Source organism: Prionailurus viverrinus, chromosome C1 (assembly GCF_022837055.1).
Source record: "Prionailurus viverrinus isolate Anna chromosome C1, UM_Priviv_1.0, whole genome shotgun sequence".
Classification (NCBI taxonomy): domain Eukaryota; kingdom Metazoa; phylum Chordata; class Mammalia; order Carnivora; family Felidae; genus Prionailurus; species Prionailurus viverrinus.
Genome location: NC_062568.1, coordinates 208,844,805 through 208,865,543, shown reverse-complemented (window position 1 = coordinate 208,865,543; position 20,739 = coordinate 208,844,805).

Here is a 20,739-nt window from a genome sequence, read left to right as displayed (position 1 = left end):
AGAAAATGGGTCTGTGGTGGGAGTGGAGGGTTTACAGGCTCATGGTCCCAGGCGGAGATTCTGCGGCTCCTGGGGACTGGCTGAGCAGCCGGAGGGGAGGGGGGCAGGGAGGGCGCCCTCTGTGTGTTCTATTTTCGGGGAGAGGGATGATTGGCAAAGGGCAAGAATCTTAAAAGAGAGACTTGAGGCAGAAAAGACTGTCTACACTGCAGGGGTCAAGAGGGCTCCCACTAGGACCACCCTCAGGCTGAACGTCTTCAACGCCTTCTGATTCTAGACCTTCCCAGCGTCCTCCTGGGCGGCCCCTGGAGCTCGCAGATTGCTAGCTTTGGGGGTTTACTCTTCCCTTCTTAATTTCTACCCTGAAGGAGAATGGCTGCCTCAGTCAGCTGGTTACTTACTAGAAGCTTCCTCTCTGGGGGCTCCTGGTCACGATCAGAGATAGCGACCCATCCCCAAGAGCGTAGGCAACACCCATTCTAAAATCTGACTTGAACGTTGGGTTATTTAAAACAATGCTTTCTTCTCTTGGTGTCACTCCTTGATGCTTTCTTAATTTAAAGAGTTATTTATTGGGGCGCCTGGGTGGCTCAGTCAGTCAAGCGTCCGACTCTTGGCTTCGGCTCAGCCCGTGATCTCACAGTTTGTGGGTTCGAGCCCCGCATCGGACTCCACGCTGACCCTGCGGAGTCTGCTTGGAATTCTCTCTCTTCCCTTCTCTCTCTGCCCCTCTCTCGCTTGCTCTCTCTGTCTCTGTCTCAAAATAAAGACATAAACTTAAAAAACATTTAAGCGTTATTTATTGGTTAGGAAAATTATAAAGCTTCTAAGAGCAAAAAATTACTTTTGATGTTATCGTAAATATCACTCTTGACTTTAACTCTACGGTCTTCTGTGATGTTGCCCATGTATAACGAAATTGATTCCATTTTCTTAGCTTTATACTTCAGGAGATGGGAAGAGTATGTTTAAAATGTAATTTGGGGCGCCCCTGGGTGGCTCAGTCGGTAAAGCATCCGACTCTTGATTTCAGCTCAGGTTATGATCTCATAGTCGTGAGATCAAGTCCGGAGTTGGGCTCCGAGTTGGGCATGGACCCTGCTTAAGTTTCTCTCTCTCCCTCTCCCTCTGCCTCTCCCTTTCTCGCTCTCTCTCAAATAAGTAAAATAAAACAAAATGTAATTTTGTGGAACAGTGGGCTTTTGGGAGGAAACATTCTAAATAGGATGGCTCCCCCTGATCCTGGATGGGGACGAGTGTCAGTCTTAGCTTCCACTGAAATTTATGAATGACTGCAGAAAGTGGCCAGATCCAAAGTTCATCCTCTCTGCCCAAAGCACTAACTACCTTCAGTGTTATGCATAATTCAAGAGAGAAAGGCAGGCCTGGGCATTCGGGCTCACCCTGGGGCAGAGCAGAGGCACGTTGTGGTGCGGGCGCCTGGGGGCTTCGGGAACCGTCCTCTCCATTCACAGGTGTCCGAAGACCAAGCTTTTTAGGAAAACTACAAATAAGATACTCTTCCTCTTGAATGATTTACCCTCTTCTAAATAATGAGTGACATCAACCATAATCTATTTCAACCTCACTAGTTTAAAGACTATAATCATTTACATGGATGTTGTAAAAAAAAAAAAAGTTTTGCTGAACAAGAAAAATCAGAGGGAAAACATTTTTTTAAGTTTACTTATTTATTTTGGGAGAGAGAAAGAGAGCAGATGGAGGAGGGGCAGAGAGAGAAGGGAAGAGAGAGAGAGAGGGAGAGAGAGAGACTCCCAAGCAGGTTCCACACCATTAGTGTAGAGTCTGATGCGGGACTCGAACTCACAAACCATGAGGTCATGACCTGAGCCGAAGTCGGACGCTTACCCGACTGAGCCCCCCAGGCGCCCCCCAGAGAGAAAACATTTAATTTATGCAAGAGAAAAACATACCTGTATGATTTTAGCAGCCCTCCTTTGTCTGAGTACCTTAATGCTGATTGAAATGATTCTTCTCTGTTCCCTAAATAAATCTCCTGTGTCTCCAGGGGGCAAGATTCTTTTTTTCTTTCTTTTGGGTTTCTAAGAAGTTTTGAGGGTGACATAACTAAATTTCTTTTAAAATATCGAAGGGGATTATGGGGCTCTTGGGCGGCTCAGTCGGTTAAGCGTCCGACTTTGGCTCAGGTCACGGTTTCGGGGTCCGGAGTTCGGGCCCCGCGTCAGGCTCTGTGCTGACAGCTCAGAACTTGAGACCTGCTTGGGATTCTGTGTCTCCCCCTCTCTCTCTGCCCCTCCCCCATTTGCACTCTCTCTCTCTTTCTCTCAAAAAATGAGTGAACGTTAAAAGCAATGCATACTTTGGCATGAGGATTATTTTGAGCTGAAGGCAAACGAGAAAAAAACGGACTCAGGAAATGCATTCTGTGCTATTATCTAGCCTCAAGTAGAGCCTATGTTTTCCTTTGAAGATGTTTTCCGCCTCCTTCATACCAGGAAGGGAAGAAGGCAAACCACCAGAGATGCGGAGCGTGCCCGACTTGAGTCTGCGTAAACAACACTTTACTCAGGACCCCTTGTCTTCATTAGCTTCCCCCATACATTTATCTTCCTACATCCCTTCTCCTTTGTCTTGTCAGTTCTCCGTAATTTATCCTCTTTGTTAAAATGGTGTCTAAGCTCCCCAAGTTGAACTGCTCCTCTGGGTCTTTCTTTCTTTTCTATGAAGACCTCTGCTCGCATGAAAATTAAAATACCGATGGCAAGTAAAATTTTTATGCTTATTTCCTGTTGATCTGGCTTTTGTCGGCTTAGTTCACAGGCCCAGGCATAGAACCTAAGAGGGAAGAGGAAAGTGTTTTCCTCGCCTACCGTATTTTCTATTGAGATTAATTAAAATGGGTGGTTCTATCATTTAATCGGATCCGTAAGATTTTATTACATGATCGGGGCACCTGGGTGGCTCCGTCAGTTAAGCGTCCGACTTCAGCTCAGGTCATGATTTCCCAGTTCCCACATCGGGCTCTGTGTAGACAGCTCAGAGCCTGAAGCCTGCTTTAGATTCTGCGTCTCCTCCGTCTGCCCTTCCCCCACTCGTGCTCCGGCTCTCTTTTCTTTCTCTCAAAAAATGAATAAGCATTAAACATTTCTGTTTTAAAAAGATTTTATTATATGATAAATAATTTTGGGAAAGAAACATCCAATGGATGACCGTTGCATGGAACTCTTTGAAGATTCTCTCCAGACCTATTTGCATCCATCCCAGAGTCCCAAGAATATCCACTTCCTGAGTTTGGAGACAAACAAACAAGTCTGGAGACAAACAAGATAAGAGCTCCTGCAGAGATTTGCAAATTTGAAACAAAAGAAATGTGAATGCTTTTTTTTTTTTTTTTTTTTGCCCTGGAGGGTTTTCCTCCCATTTGCCAGGTGATTCACTGCCCGCCTGCTCTCGCTGGCTGTGCTGATGGGTCATCATTTGCTGAGAGTCGCCAAGCCTTTATTCCTGATCCTGGGTGGGAGAAAATATATGTGTGCGAAGGAAGTGGCTTAAAGCTTCCTCAGGATGGGGTGGGGACGAACTACAGCCTGGGGAAGAGACGTGGTTCAGTTCCGTAGTCAGCTAGGGAGGATCTTCATCACCACCTTGGTCATCACTGATGCCTTTGTCTTCCTCCTCCTCCTCCTCCTCTTCCTCCTCCTCCTCCCCACTGTGTAGTCATGGTACCTGCCTGTATTTGCCATGCCCAGCGCCGAAACGGAGGCTTAGCACACATCATCTCACAGCCACGGGCGATCACAGCCGTGGTGGGGATGCCGTTCCCATCCGAGACACGGAGACGGCAGTCCCAGGGACACGCGGTGAGCCGTGTGCACCTTTCTGGGTGACAGCAGCAGCAGGTGCAAGCTGGTTAGCAGGTCTAGAGGAAAACAACGCTGTTCAGGATGAGTCTGGCGTCCCCGGCAAGATGAAGGGCTCCCGGATGTAGTCTCTTCCTTCCTTCAAAAAGATCAGAGCGCCCGCACTGCGTGGGGAGTATGCGTGGGGCTTGGGGTTAGGAGGGCGCATGGGGCAGAGGTGGTCCCGACCTCAGGCTTTGGCTTCTAAGTGGAACCTGCCGTCCAGTAGGAACGGAGGAAGCAAGCAGTCGATCCCTGTAAAACCCAGGCCAAGATCAAAGAAAGCAGGAGATTGCAGCACGGAAGACGGAAGAAAGCCTAGCTGTGCTGCCTGGGGCTCCGCGGAGAGCCGGCCAAGAGCCGGCCCGGTGTGGCGAGCCTGGGCCTTCCGCGGGGAGCAGCGGTGGGCCACACGTGCTCACGGAACCACAGGGCCGTTCAAGGAGTCAACACCCAAGTCAAGGGTGCGGGTGGGAAAGCCCCATAGAGGAAGGAGATCAGGAGGCCCGGGGAGAAACCATGTCTTCCGGAGAAGCAGGCAAGTTCTCTGGGAGAGCGGGATGAGTCACCGGGGTGGGGTACTCTCAGGGAAGGGGAGTGGTAGGGTCCACCGGACCTGACGTGGCCACGGGAGATGTGTGGTCGAGTGTTACCCAGCGTGGCTCCCTCAGGAGACTGGGGTCCCTGCCCCCCCCCCACTGAAGGAGGCAGAAGAGAGGTTTCCCAGCCTCTGCCGTGGAATGATTGAAGAAGAAACTGAGGCAGGTGAATGGTTGGCTGCTTGAATTTTGACTTCCTGGGACTTGCATAGATGTGTCTTAAGATCCCAGAACACAGAGGCTCCTAGCTAGAAGCGGAAGGCACGGGCCGGGGGCAGAATGTGTTTGCCCAAAGACGGGCTGCACGCCAAGCAAGCTTTACGCTGAATATTGAGGAGGCGAGGGAAAAACTCCCAAGAATCTGTGATTTGGGTTGCTGTGGAGGACAGCGGGGTGATGGAGAAAGAACAGGAGACAGGAAGTGCCTGGGGAACCGTGAGGACGGCAGAAAGGATACTCGTGGCCCAGAAGGAGGCAGGGTCTCGCGGAATGAAGTAAGGTGTGCTCCATCCACAACAGAGAGACCTGGCCGTAAGTCCGAGGGTCGTGGGATGAAGAGGAACTCCCTGTAAAGATCAGAGGGAGACAGACATTAGCTGCTGTCACGGCATGCCGCGGGCCACCTGGACCCAGGAGAAATTCCATCCTGTTTCCAACAGACCTCCGCAAATGGGCAGAGAGCAGAGTCCAGGAGCGAGACATCTACGGGAAGACACTTGACAAAAATCAGATCCTTTCACCGTTGGCAACCCCACCCCCCAAAGTTTACTGAGCATTAGCCATTGGCCAGGCACTGGGATAGAGGTGCTGGGGACATAATGGTGAATGAGCCAGGACGTCATAGTGCCTGCCCTCCTAAACCTGGCCTTCCAATGGCAGTAAGCAAGCAAAAACCCACACCAAACAAATATAAATATAAATATATAAATATAAATATAATGCAAGTTAACCTAGGCACTCAATACAAGGGGCTGAGATGGAAAATAACTGAGAGGGACCTAAGGAGGGAAGGGTAATCAGAGAAAACCTCCTGGAGCGTGTGAGATCACCCTGAGGCATGAAGGAAGAGAAGGAGCTAGTTAAGCAAAGGAGAGCGGACACCGCAGGTGCAAAGGTCCTGGGGCAGGAAAGGCTTGGGGATATTCAAAGAGTGGGAAGAATACAGTAGGAGTGGTACAGGTTGGGTTTGGTGAGGAGGGCAGGGGCTTCCGGGGGTTCAACAAGGGGGAGGTGACATGATCTGCTTCGTATTTCAAGAAAGTCATTTTTGCTGCTATGTGGAAACTAGATCGTGAGGCTTCCGACAAATTCCCGACTTAACAATTTCACGTCTCAAAGGGACTACTCCCAGGAATGGCCCACCATATGGAGGGACTGTTGGCCAGGTAGACAGGCTAGAAATCTGGAAGTAGCCAACCGTGGAGCCTTAGCATTTACGGTGTCTGAGAAGGACAACAGAGTCAGGCGTAGTTTCTAATCTTCAGCAAGGTGTCGAGGAGGCTCCTGATTCTAAGACGTGCATCTCAAAAGGGGAGATGGGCTCAGAGTCGTAGACGTCTTTTGGGCGGGGAAGGGAGCTGAGGTTTTTAGGAGCAGGTACCTCAAAAGAAAAGACAGTGACGAGCCGTGGACAAATCCAAGACTGGTAGGGACCTCTCAGAGCAATCGCAGGGATGCTCCTCCCTGAGAAAAGGAAAGGCAAAATGAAAAAGGATGAGGGCAGGACGGGGGTGGGGGGGGGGTGGGATTCGTGCCTGCACCTTGCTGGCTGCGGTACCCCCCCCCCCATCTGGCCCCAGGGAGGCGCTCGTTAATGTTTGTTGAATGAATGATTACACAAGTGTCATAGGGCCGCTGTGATAAAGATATGCAAACGATCCAGGCTTGGGGCTTGGGGGCCACAGACTTTCCCTGATGAGGACTTTGCCCTTCTCTGTGGCATCGATTTCCGCTGCCCAGTTTGGAGCCTGGTGGGGGGGGGAGGTGGGGAACAGACCTCACTTGCCTAGACAGAAGCGTGAGGGGAGGGGACTCTCTCCTCCCCGGTGGCCAGGGATCTGACACCTGGATGTGGCCGATGGGATGCTCTTGAACGGCTCGCGCGGAAGCAGGGACCGTTGAGAGATTTTGCCAGATTTGCCCAGGCAGCAACAACAGCATCCTTACCCTGCCCTGCCCTGTCCCTGCCCGGCTTGTCTTTCTTTCTTTAAAACTTTTTGCTTTGAAATACGTATAGAGCCACAGCTAGTCGCAGGGACTGTAGAGAGGTCCCGGGTCCCCTTCCCCCGCTGTGGTCGGGTCTCACGCGACCATAGCATGACCCCGGGACCGGGAAAATGGCACAGTGTGTGTGGGCCTCTTCCTGGCTGTTCGCAGGTCTGGTTCTGAGCCTTCTTACTGGTCGCTGCTCAGTTCAATACCCTTCCAAAATTGTCCTGCCTAAATTACCCCGGGTCCGTTTTGCCGTTTCTAACGAAGGATGTGGCCTCGTCCTTGGACAGGGTGATAGGACAGAAGTCTGGCGAGGGCACAGCCAGAAAGAAGGCTCGTGTGTCCCCCCACCCCCGCCCCCCTCGTGCTTGAGGGGCTCAAGGGAGGCAGAGAAGAGGCGGCCCCGGAGCTGGGGAGGGATGTATGGACTTCGTCCTGTGAGCAGTGGGAGCTGTCAGGGGTTTCCAAGTGGGGGATGAGGAGAGCAAGGAGGCCTCTGGCTGCGAGTGGGGGAGGGGCGGCTGGGAGCCCTGGGACTGGGGGCTGGTAATAAATCGTCCAGAGACCTATGGGCAGGAGCAGTGGGTGGAGGGGACAGTTGAGGAAACATTCAGAGGCAGACCTGGCAGGTCTGGGATTTGGTTGGGAGGAGGGGGCAGAAACAGGAACTAGCAGGGGAAGGTAGGGGGAGTAGATGAGGGGAGGGGGAGAGGAGGAGCGGGGAGAAGGTGGAAGAGGAAGAAGAGGAAGGGAAGGGTGGAGGAGGGGGAGAGGAGGAGGAAGAAGAGGAATGGAGGAGGGAAGGGAGGAGGGGAGGGGAAGAGGGACAGGGGGAAGGAGGAGGAGGAAGGAGAAGAAAGGAGGGGGGAGGGGGAGGGGGAGGGGGAGGGGAAGGGGAGGAAGGAGAAGTTAATCGGAAGATGACGGGGCTTTGAGTCACAGCCCCAGCAAGCGAGCTTTGGCCCTCAGTGCAGATTAAGTGGGTCGCAGGGATCTGGTCTGGGGCTTGCTCATGGAGCCCGCTCTCTCCCTCCCAGGCGTGCGGGGGGCGGGGCGCAGCTTTGCTCTGGGTGAGCGCCTCCCCCAGCTTGGGGGTGGCGGGGGCTGACGACAATCCCCTTCCCCATCAAGTTTATGTTTCGTAGCGTTTGTGAAGCACTTCTGTGCCAGACGCGTTCCGAAGTGCTTCTCACTTAACGTTCACCGTTGGGGGGGGGGGGGGTAGACGCTAGGAAGGGGCGCTTGGGACAGGAGTGGGCAGGTGGAGACCAAAGCGTCATTTTTTATCCCCGAAGGAAGAACGAACACAGCGCGGCCTTGCTGATTTCCCAGCCAAGCGGACCTGCCAATTCTCCCCGAAGCGAGAAAGCCGAGGCACCAAGGAGCAGGGCGTCGCCGGCTTGGAGGGGGGCTTGGTCCCTTCTCCCCAACACACTGGTGGGGGGGAGGGGTGAATGGGGCAGTCAGATGGTGCTCCCACCAGCGGCAAAGAAAGGAGCGACGCTGTCACGGGGAAGCTGGGAAGGGTGCTTTGCTGGCACTGCTGGAAAGGGGACGCGCCGGGGTCAGAGGCAACAAAGAAAGGCAACTGGGTGTGAGGCCTGAAGGTTGAACAAAACCTTCAGAGTCGTAAGGGCAGGAAGTTCGGCGCAGAAATGCGAGTTATGAAGGAGACAGAATGGACGAGACTCGGCCGGACTCTTTGGATATGGGGGTGATGGCGGCCCCCAGGGTCGTGGGGCTGCTCGCTGAGACCCAGGTTACACAAGGAGAAACACATTGCGGAGAGAGACAATGAGGTGTGGGTTTTGAATAGTTAGAGCTGCCTGGCCCCATGGGCCACCAGGAGAGAGATTGGCGGGAAATGTGCCCTTGAATCATCAGCGTGGTCACCGAGCAGATACTCACCAACCACCTACTATGTGCCAAGAGCTTTCTTGGTGTCAGGAACGACATGGGAGAAAGATAACTGACCAGACCCCTGCCTGCATGGACTTGAGACTCTAGTCGTGGGGACAGGCATACCACAAAAATACGTCTACGTAAATACTCATATATACATATACATAAACATGTAAATTTCTCATTAGATAACAAATTATTCTAGGTGCTGTGAGAAAGCACCAGGGGGCTTGGGGAAGCAGGAGACAACCATGCCGAGAGGAGGGGACCCAGACAGCATATGCCAAGGCCCTGTGGTAGAAAGCGGTTGCTTTTCCCAGGGAGCCCAAATAAGCCCAGAGTGGCAGACAGTCGAGATCACAGAGTAGAGAATAAAGATGGAGAGTCAGGGATCGTGGCTCATATTTTGATATTATTCTGGGTCCCATGGGAACTCAACAATGAGTTTTTCAAAAGGAGTGAGGGGAGGCTCCCATAACCGCGCTGTGGGGGTGGAGAGTGGGAGGGATCTCACAAGCCTTGGAGATACCGTCAATAAGCCTTGTGATTCACTGGAATTGAGGCAAGGCGGGAGCAGGAAGAAAGCAGCAGGACTCCCAGGTTTGGGTCTGAGCGGCTGGCCAAGGGGGTGCTGCCCACTGAGAGAGGGTCCAGGTGGGAGCAGGTGCAGGGGGAGGTGGTGGGACATCCGAGGAAGGGCCCAAACAGCTGACTGGGGATGTGGGTCTGGCATGGGGGACCGGGCGTCAGGGCCGCAGGTATAAATCTGGAAAACATGAGCTGACTCTGAAGGTGCTTCAAGTCACGGGCATGAGTGAGACCGGGGAGCCCTTAGAGCGGCCCACGAAGTATGGCCAGGACCCAGCCCTGGGGACCCCAGTTTTGGAGAATAGATGGAGGGGTCTTGGGTGAAGGGGCCAGAGTGGTAGTTAAAACAGTCAGTGGGGGTGAGGTTTTTTTAGGCTACAAGCTGGGGGGAGGGGGGTTGAAGGTCGGGGTCCCAGAGAAAAGGACAGAATGTCTCCACGTATGTGGGGAGTGACCACGTGGGAGAGTGTAGACTCGTTTTGCAATAGGGTCTTTGGCTTAACATAAGGAAAAACTTCCCAAATCCAGAGCAGTACAGAAATAGCCAACAGGATCTAGAAGGGATTTCATCATCAGAGGGGTGCTTGCCGGAGATGATCTTCCAGATCCAGATTCCATCCGTCCGGTTTATGTCTGAAACAAGGGAAAAAGAAGAATTTGCTTCAGCAACGTAAGTCTTTTAACAAGAGGTCAGTAACTAGGGGCGCCTGGGTGGCTCAGGTGTTTAAGCCTCTGACTCTTGATTTTGGCTCAGGCCGTGACCTCACCGTTTGTGAGATAGAGCCCCGTGTTGCGATTCTCTCTCTCCTTCTCTCTGCCCTTCCCCTGCTCTCTCTCTCTCTCTCTCTTTCTCTCAAAATCAATAAATTTATTTTTGAATTAAAAAAATTGTTTTAAACATCAGAAACTAGATCCAGCCATGGGGCACATATTTATTGAGCTCCTGCAGCATACCAGGCACTGGGACTTGGTGGCCCTCACGGGGTCTGGGGACAGACATCTTCATTTCCTGTGGATGCACCTGTGTCCCTCCTGCCGGGCAAGTGCGGGTCTTTGGTCACTTCCTGTTGGTCACTGGAGTGCAGCAAAGCATCAGTTTAACAACGCATGAGGTCAAGTCTCAGCGTTTAGAAAGCCATCAGAAAGTTGAATAGATGTGTCGCTCTTCCACTCCCTGGAGTACCTTCCCTCTCATCAAAAGACAACACCATCCCATATTTTTGCCACTGGTGTCCCCCTCCGTGGTGAAGGTGGCCAGGCGGGGTGTTTCAGTGCCGAGGAATTCACGGTACGGAGTTTCACTCGTCCCTCCCAGCCTCTCCCGGAAGCCACATTTCTATGCCCAAGGAGGCCACACAAACAAAGCCAAAAGTCTATGATGCACTTACTAATTATGCTGTTTGTGCCTTTCTCGAGAGACCTCACTCCTGTTGCTTGCAGGGTGTCTCCCCCGCCCCCTTGGAAAGTGCCACACATTCATTATTAGCCTTTGTTAGTCGTTCATCAAATATTTATATTGGGCGCTGGATAAATGGGAGGAGGAGGGGGCCCGGAGGAGAAGGGTGGTGGAGAGTCTCAGGCGGGTTCTTTGAGCGCAAAGAACAGAGACTGGTGAGGAGGGGAGGCTGGGGGAGGGAAGGGAAAACTCTCCAAACAGAAGGAGTAGGAGTGGGTGTAAACAAAGGAGGGAGATGGAAAGAACAAGGGGAGAGAGCAGCGGGGGAAAGACTGTCAGAAGGACGACAGCTAAGGGGCGTTCTCTTTTGAGATAAATCTGTTCCAACTGTTTTGCTGTTGTTGAAAACTCAAATGCCCAACTGTCAGGGATCAAATTCCAGAGGGAGGGTCCGGATTGGCCGGGTTTTTGCCACATCCTTTGGGAAGGTGGGGCATGTTGCTTGACACCATAGAATGGGGGACGGTTAATTCTTCCAAGGAAAATCAGCTTCCTTCCGGTGGGGGAAACATGGTGAGTTGACAATGGAAGACAGGAGCTGCTGTGATCAAGAATGATCCCTGCTTGTAGCGGGGAGGAAGCTGACCCTTGCAAAGAGATGGTGGTGGACGCGTCCAGCAGAGAGAGCAGCGCACCCAAAGCCCGGAAGTGAGGAAGGGCCAAGAACTGAGGAAGGGGGGCACCTTGTGGTCCCTGCGGCTGCAGGGGTTGTAAGGGGGAGTGAGAGGCAGGTCATTAAGTGGTGGTTGGGTTTTCTCTAATTGCGTTGAGATGCTGAAAAAAAAGATCCTAAAAGAGAAAGTGAGGCGATATGGTGTTCATTGGGAAAGATCACCTGGCTGGAGGGTAGTCAGTATGTGACGGAGGGCACTCAGTGGACTGAGCACTCCTTGGGGGCCCTTGGTCAGCATAGGGTTGTGGCTGAGAATGGAGTATGGGTCACGCAGGGGAGGACAGACTTCCTCGACACTCTTAGGTGTGTGACTGGGATGTGCAAATTAAGCTGACAAAAGACGGACTAATAAGAGAAAAAGCATACAGATTTTTTTTTAAGGTTTATTTATTTATTTTGAGAGAGAGAGCTAGTGTGTACATGCACAGGGGAGAGGCAGGGAGAGAGGGAGAGAGACAGAATCCCAAGCAGGCTCTGCACTGCCAGCACAGAGCCCAGTGCAGGGCTGGAACTCACAAACCGTGAGATCATGACCTGAGCGGAAACCACGAGTCAGACGCTTAACCAGCTGAGCCACCTCGGTGCCCCTAAATGTTATTTTTGATTTTACCTGCAGGGGACTTCCCCAGAAAAGAAGCAAAAACCCAAAAAAAGTGGCTAGGCTTGGCAGTTTATGCACCATTTTAACAAAAGGCTTTATATCATAAAAAAGGGCTTAGACAAAGAAAAGAGGGCTTCTAGGGGGCAGTAAATTGCGGGAAGGTAGATATGCAGGGGAACTAAGGGCAGATAGGGTGATTTAGAGATTTGCTTATGCAGAGTCACCTTGGTACATAAAGAGTCACCTTGGTACACCCTGCAGAGTCTCTATCTCTGATGATAAGGGTTGTTCTCCCCATCGTGGTACACAGAAGCCTGGGACACCTTCACAAGGGGAGGCCATGCCCTGGTTTCAGGCAGATAACAGGAGAGCAGAGAGGCCTTCCTGTGTTCGCGTTCTCTCAGTTGCCTTCAGCCCAACATAGTCCTCCTGCCACAGGAGCATATTTTGGGATGGCGTATCTGGCCCCCTTTGAAGGCACGGGACCCAGACAGGCAAGGGGTTGGCGTGGCAAGTCCGTTTCTCCAAGAGGGACCAAACAGATGCCACAGACGCAGGAGTTGTGTCAAGAAGAACAAGCAGACAGCACGCAGCCACAGGGTGCTCCTGAGAGGGGGGCGGAGCCCGCAGGTACCAGGCACCCGGGTAGGCAGGGCATGGGCGAGGAAGGAGCGGGAGACACTGTGAGTCTAAACAATCAAGTCCAAAGTCTGCAGCGGCAGCAGGCGTTGGCAGCGTCGTGGCGAGCGGACCTACCTTCCAAAGTCTGCAGTGGCTGAGACAAGCCAAGAGGAACCGATGGGTCCATGGGAACAGCAGAGGAAGGCGGGCTGCTTGCCCTCTGTGTCCCTGGCCTGACTTCTTGTCAGGGAGAGAAGACCCGTGTGTTTTGGGAGGGTCTTGACTGAGGCAAGCAAAGTCCTCCTGGGTCTCCTTTAGTGAGGAGCAGGGTGATTCAGGGAAAGGGGGTTAGGAGTCACACAATGAGATTCACAACTAGTAACTTTCCCTCTTCATCCTGCACATGTACCCACACAAGGGCACAAAGATTATGCCCAAGCATGTGCATTAAGGCATTATGTGTAACAGCCAGCAAACAGACTAGTAAATACAGATACAGCCTAAATGTACATTGGAAGGGAATTGGTTAAACCGCCGTGGGCATCCATATGGTGGAGTATGGTGCCGCCATTACAAAGAATGACGTAGGGACGCTTGGGTGGCTCAGTCGGTTGAGCGTCCGACTTCAGCTCAGGTCGTGATCTCGCAGTTTGTGGGTTCAAGCCCCACATCGGGCTTTGTGCTGTCAGCTCAGAGCCTGGAACCTTCTTCGGATTCTGTGTCTCCCTCTCTTTCTGCCCCTCCCCTGCTCATGCTCTGTCTCTCTCTGCCTCAAAAATAGATAAAAACATTAAAAAATTAAAAAAAAATACAAATAAAAAGAATGACGTAGACCCACGTGTCCCAACGTAGAGATCATCTGCATAAAAATTCAATACATTTTTGGGAACTCTGAGAATTTATCATGGCTGCTGAATCTCAGATTAATATTTAATCTCATGTGTATTCCTAGATGCTGGCAACAATATAGTTTGTAAACCGCCATTTACAATAGCAAGAAAAATTATATAACCAAGGAATAAATGTAACAAAAGATGTGTATGATTTCTGTAAATTGTAAAACTATGATGGTAAAATTTATAACATAAATCATACAATTTATAAAATTGTTTAAAATCTATGTATTGAAACGTTTAAAAAAATTTTTTAATGTTTATTTATTTTTGAGACAGAGAGAGACAGAGCATGAACGGGGGAGGGGCAGAGAGAGAGGGAGACGCAGAATCGGAACAAGGCTCCAGGCTCTGAGCCATCAGCCCAGAGCCCGACGCGGGGCTCGAACTCACAGACCGTGAGATCGTGACCTGAGCTGAAGTCGGACGCTTAACCGACTGAGCCACCCAGGCGCCCCTGTATTGAAACATTTAAAAAAGGAGAGCTATATACCATCTTCATGGATAGGGATAGTCAATGTCTCATAAAGACGTTAGTACACTTCATATTAACATATAAATTCAATGCAATACCAATCAAAGCCCCAAAAGGAGTTTTGAGGAATGGGCAAACTTATCTTGGAGCTTAGATGGAAAAGCAAACAAGTTAAGACAAAAAGTTAAGACTATTTCAGGGGCATCTGGGTGGCTTCGTCAGTTGCGTGTCTGACTCTTGGTTTTGGCTCAGGTCATCACCTCATGGTTCTGAGCTGACAGTAAGGAGCCTGCTTGGAATTTTCTTTTTCCCTCCTTCTCTCTCTGCCCCTCCCCTGCTCACACGCACATGCACACACACTCCTTCTCCCTCTCCTCTCTCTCTCTCTCTCTCTCGAGTCAAATAAACAAACTTAAAACAAAGGTTATTTTGAAGAGAGAGGGCAAGGTGAGAGGTGGTGGGGCTTGTGTTTGCCCTTCTAAATATTAGGACTTGTTATGAGCTTATAGGAATTGAGACATATGGTATTGGCACAGAAGTAGACAAAAAGACTAAAGGAACAGAGCCCCCCAAATATGGCACTTTGGCATGTGGACTGACCTACATGGAAGGAATCTGAGCAGCAGTAGTTGCCGGAAGGACTCTCTGACCTTCCCCTGAAGTAGATCATAGACCCTCATGCAACAGGTGCTCTCTCTATACCTGGAGGAAAGGAATATCCTCATCTCCAAAGATGAGGGGGATGCCAAGAGAAATCTGAATGAATAGACCTCACTAGGTTTCCCCCAATTTACTATTCTTGGCTCCTACCCCAATGTCCTATCATGCTTTCCCATGACTTTCTGCTCCTCATCGAACCCAGTGTAAAAGCACTCAGATTAAAAAAAAAAAAAAAGCACTCAGCTTTAACTACTCTTCGAGTCTTCATTTCCTTGTGAAGGCTCCTGTGTCATGTAGAATTTATCAGAAATAAAAGTGTATGCTTTTGGGTGGGCCTGGGTGGCTCAGTGGGTTAAGCACCCCACTTTGGTTCAGGTCATGATCTCGCAGCTTGTGAGTTCGAGCCCCACGTCAGACTCTGTGCTGACAGCTCAGAGCCTGGAGCCTGCTTTGGATTCTGTGTCTCCCTCTCTCTGCCCCTCCCTCACTGTGTGCGTGCTCTCTCTCTCTCTCTCTCTCAAAATAAATAAACATTAAGAAAAAAAGGATGTTTTTGTTAATCTGTCTTTGCTACAGAGCCCCCGCCAAGAATCTAGAAAGAAAGTACATTCCAGATGAATTAAATGTGAAAAGCGAAATTTGAAAACATTTAGAGGAAAAGCTAGGAGAATACTAACAATGGATTTCTCTTTTTTTAATTTTTAAAAAAATGTTTATTTAGAGATAGAGAAAGAGCACACGAATGGGGGAGGGAGCAGAGGGAGAAGGAGAGAGAGAGAGAAAGGGGGCAGGTGGGGGAATCTTAAGCAGGCTCCACGCTTAGGGCAGAGCCCGACACGGGATTTGATCCCTGAACACTGCATCATGACCTGGGCCAATATCAAGAGTCAGATGCTTTGGGCACCTGAGTGGCTCAGTTGGTTAAGTGTCTGACTTCGACTCAGGTCACGATCTCACAGTTCATGGGTTCCAGCCCTGTGTTGGGCTCTGTGGTGACAGCTCAGAGCCTGGAGCCTGCTTCAGATTCTGTGTCTCCCTCTCTCTCTGCCCCTCCTCTGCTCATGCTCTCTCTCTCTCTCTCAAAAATAAAATAAACATTAAATATATGTGTGTGTGTGTGTGTGTGTGTGTGTGTCAGATGATAAACCAACTGAGCCACCAGGCTCCCCTAACAAAGGATTTCTTAACCAAGACTCAGAAGGCACAAACCATAAATAACAAGACAGACAATTCACTAAAATTAGAAACTTCTGTCCACCAAACCTCATCAACACGAGAAACCAAAGGACTATACAAGCCACAGACTGGGAAAAGCTGGGTACGGTTTGTAAACAACAAATGATTTGCCTTTAGAATTTACTAAGAACTCCTACAAGTAATTAAAGAAAAGGAAACCCCGAAGAGAAGTGGGTAAAGGCTGTGAACAGAGAAAGAGAGTTCACTGTATTTTTTTCTAACTTTCCAGTAAGCATGAAATATTTCATGATTTATAAGACCAAAGCTCCAGTCAGTATCAGGTCTCCCAGTCTGGCTGTGCCTCCCTGGATAAGTCACTTCCCCTCTCTGTGCCTCCTTTTTCTCCTTTGTGAAATTGAGGGCTGCATTGGAGGACCTGCCGTGTCCCTTCCAGCACCAAAGGTCAATAACTTTTCAATCCATGAATGGATGAAGTGACACACCCACACCGAGGGCTATTGTTTGGCAATAAAAACGCAGACACGTGCAGAAAAGCTACGATGGGGAGAAACCTTGAAAACACCATGCTGGGGCGCCTGGGTGGCTCAGTGGGTTGAGCGGCCAGCTTCAGCTCAGGTCATGATCTCACGTCCGTGAGTTCGAGCCCCGCGTCGGGCTCTGTGCTGACAGCTTGGAGCCTGGAGCCTGTTTCAGATTCTGTGTCTCCCTCTCTCTGACCCTCTCCCGTTCATGCTCTGTCTCTGTCTCAAAAATAAATAAACTCTAAAAGAAAAATTAAAAAAAAAAAAAAGAAAATAAAACACCATGCTGCGTGAAAGCCAGACACAGAGGACCACATGTGGTAGGTTTCCACTTAGATGAGACGTGTGGAAGAAGCCAATCCACGGAGACAGAAGGTAGATCCGTGGTTGCCAGGAGCTGGGGGGAAGGGAGGACCGGAGGGGTGATGGCTAATCGGTGTCGGTTTCTCTTCGGGGTGACGAAGACGTTCTAGAATTGCAGGGTTAAGTGCACGGGTCTGTGAACGCGCTAAAAGCCCCAGCGTCGTGCACGTCAGGTGGGTGAACTGGAGGGGACGCGAGCTGCGTCTCCATAAAGCCGTGAAAAGTAAAAGGCTCCGTTTTCCAAAAAGAGAAATGTTCGGTGACCCTCTACTCATCCTGAGAGTATTCACCCCACAGCAGCAGTGAACCACAAACCAGGGTCCCAGCTGACCCGAATCCCCAAGCTCGGTTGGCTCCTTAGAGAAGTTGGGGACAGCCTATTAGTAAAACTGGAGGCTGGCGACCAACTTCTGCCTCTCCCCAGACGGCCTCTCCCATCACACAGATTGCCGATGCTGGAGAGAGGAAAAGGGATCCCGGGGTCCCGCAGGCAGTGTAATAAAGGGGGCCAGGGAGTGAGTCAAAGTGCACGAAAGTCCTCCTCTACAAACCGAAGGTAGAGAAAATCAAATCCCGCCCCTCGTGGCTGTCACGGCCAACCCAAAATGAACTAAAATGAAAACGCTGCTGGCACGTGGGATGCTGGGACGTTTCGTGACTGAGTCGTAGTCCTGGGATGAAAATACAGGAGCTTTGGTTGTCTCCAGCTGTAAAAGTCATTTGGGGCCTAATATCGGTTTTATGGCCTTTTCCCGGGGTGTAATAACTGGAAAGTGCCCGAGGCAGGTCTCTGTGGGAAATCTAGCAGTGCTCCACATAGATCCTCCTGCCTCAACCAGTGAGAGCCGGCTAGCAGCTAGGAAACAGTTACATTATTTCGGCAGTACAGCTCGATACGTCCCCAATAAAAGTTAATGATTATGCGCAGACTTGCAGACGTCCGAGAGTCTAGACCGAAGACGCTGGGAGAAATCTTTGCACGTTCACTCTCCGGCCTTCCGCGCGAATAGAACCTTAACGTCACTTCCACACCAGCCTCAAGCCGGTCGCCGATCTGCCCCTTTGGGTCACCCGCACTGTCCTGCATTAGAAGGTCACTCTGATAACTTCCTTATTCACCCAGGATGTGTTTATTGAGCACCTGCTGTGCGCCAGGCATGCTGTCCTGGAGCTGACCTCTGGCGGGAAGGTTAGGGGCACGGGCGGCAAGCAGGCAAGTGTGCAAAAGAGCCTCTCAGGGCTGTGACAGGGACAGAGGGGCTCGGGAAGGCGCCTCCGAGGAGAGGACATCTGAGCTGAGACCTGGAAGACATGGGAGCAGCCAGGAGAACCGGACAGAAAGTACTCATGCCGGAAGGAGAAGCCAGGGCCAGAGGCCAGTGAGTGAGGCTCATTTGGGACAGGGCTGGGGTGTTGGACAGGAGGCCCCGAGGGCTTGTGAGGGACGGAGTGACAGATGAGCAGAATGGATGGGGGAGGGGAGAGGGTCGGAGGAGACGTGGACCGGGAAAGCAGGGAGGAGGCCCCTGCAGGTGTCTGGGCGAGTCAACAGCGGTTCCGAGGGTGATCGTGGTGGAGGATGGAGAGCGGAACAGGGTGATCGTGGTGGAGGATGGAGAGCGGGACAAGGGTTCTGGCTTCGTCACGGGCGCTGGTTAGAGCCGCCTGGTGCAGGTGGTCTCGGGGGTCTGTGGACACAGGGCCTCCCTGCGTCTCTCTCCACCGAAGGAGCCACGGGCACGCCCACCTGTGTGTCCTACCTGCTTTGTCAAGCTCTCTGGGCCGAGATGCACAGGAGGAGATGCGTTTGACATTAAGCCCAGACTATATAACAGAAACAAATATTTTACCAAAATAGTTATATATGCCTGCTGTATTTTCTATCTTGCTCTATTAAAAACATTTTTTTTAATGTTTATTTATTTTTGAGAGAGAGAGACAGAGCACGAGCAGGGGAGGGACAGAGAGAGAGGGAGACACAGAATCCGAGGCAGGTTCCAGGCTCCGAGCTGTCAGCACAGAGCCCGACACAGGGCTTGAACTCACAAGCTGTGAGATCATGATCTGAGCTGAAGTCGGATGCTAAACTGACTGAGCTCCCCAGGCGCCCCTGCTGTGTTTTTTAAACATTTTTAAAGTTTGTTTATTCATTCTGAGAGAGAGCACGAGAACGCCAGCAGGGGAGAGGTAGAGAGAGAGGGAGACAGAATCCCAAGCAGGCTCCAAGCTGTCAGTACAAAGCCCAATGTGGGACTCAAACTCATGAACCATGAGATCATGACCCGAGCCGAAATCAAGAGTCGGATGCTTAACCAACTGAGCCACCCAGGCCCCCCACCTATTTTGTTTTTCTTTTTAATGCAGGTTGCAGTGGTACAGTGGCCTGCGATTGGGCACAGCGGTCACGAGAGTACGGCCCTGGATGTGGCCCGTTGTCCCTCCCCTGGCCCTCTTGCCTAGAGGGACACACACCATAGCCTGGCCCGCTGACAGAAGGGCAGACCCTACAAGTTGGCTGGGGACCCTTGGGGCAGGGGATCCCGGGGTCCCAGAAAACCAGAGTACAGCCTGGAAGTGGGGACCGGGCTCCTTGCTCTATGAGGGAGGGTGCGGTCGGACCAAAGTGGAGCCCCTGAAAGCGTGACACCAGCACAGGACCCCCGCCTGGGCTGTGGGGGAAGCAGACATCACCGCTGGGGTACCACCCTCATACCTGCCCGCCTCCTCTGCAGGTGTCTGGCTTCTTTTATGACTTGGACCGTGCAGACACTTTCTTGAAAGTTTCAAATAGCTTGGTTCATAACATTCAGAAGTAAAAGCCCAGTTCTGGTAACAAAGAGGAAGGCCGGGTACCCGGGAGTGGTGATCAGTCCTTTATCAGATGCCCGAACAGCTAAAACCCCTGAGCCCCCTAGGACGGCAAGCGGCCCCCACAGCCTCCATCTAAGACCCGCCGCTGAAGGGACGGACACCTGTGGCCTCTGAAGTTGTTGTTCCCGCGTCTTCTAGAAGACCATCCAGATACAATTAAAAATGCAATTGCAGGGGTGCTTGAGTGGCTCAGTTGGTTAAGCATCTGACCTTTGATTTGGGCTGGGACATGATCTCATAGTTCCTGGGTCCGAACCCCACGTCGGGCTTTGCACTGACAGTGAGGAGCCTGCTTGGGATTCTCTCTCTTCCCGCTCTCTCTCTGCCCCTCGCCCACTTGAGCAGGCATATCGTGTTAGGTAAGAGTCCAATTTTGTTCTTGTGCATGTGGATGTCCAGCTTTCCCAGCACCGTTGGGAAAAGACCGTCCTTTCCTCCACGGAACGGTCTTGGGACCCTTGTTGAAAATCATTTGACCAGTTAGGTGAGGATTTCTTTCTGGGATATCTATTTCACTTTCCTGTTCCAGATTATTCCATTGGTCTAGAAGTCTTGTCTCTGTGGCAGGACCACCCCGTTTTGATTACTGTAGCTTTGTAGGAAGTTTTGCAATCAGGCAGCGTGAGATTTCCTACTTTGTTTTTGTCCAGCATGGTTCCGGCCGTTCACAGTCCCTTGCAATTGCATGGGAATTTTTGGGAGGGATTTTCTATTTCTGCAAAAACAGATTGTTAGGAGTTTGATAGAGATTGCGTCGAACGTGCAGATGTTACGATTGCTTTTCGGAGAGGTCGCCGCTTATCATGTCGAAGCGATCTTTTGTTATGTTCTAACGTGCGTTTCCCTCACTGCTACTAAGGTTGCTGGACCGTTTGTACCGTTTGGATTGCTTGCTACTTCCTTTGCCCACTCGTTCTCCTGGAGCCTGAGGGTCACATACGTAAAGCGTATTAGAGTATCAACACTCCCCGTGCTTCCACAACAATCACCAAATGTTAGTTGGGCACCGCTTTAGACAAGCTGCTGTGTTGGATGGAGGTCTGCCTGAAGAGGTGAGGAACACCCCACAATCCCCGCCTTCACGGGGCAAGAAGGTAGATGGTAGTGAGAGTCACCCAAACCCGTAATTGCAAAATGGGTCGATTGGTGTTTGGGCAAGGACTGGCATGCTGTTGAGGGGATCTGATCTGGCCTAGGGCTCCGGAAGGTTCCTCTCAGGAAGTGACA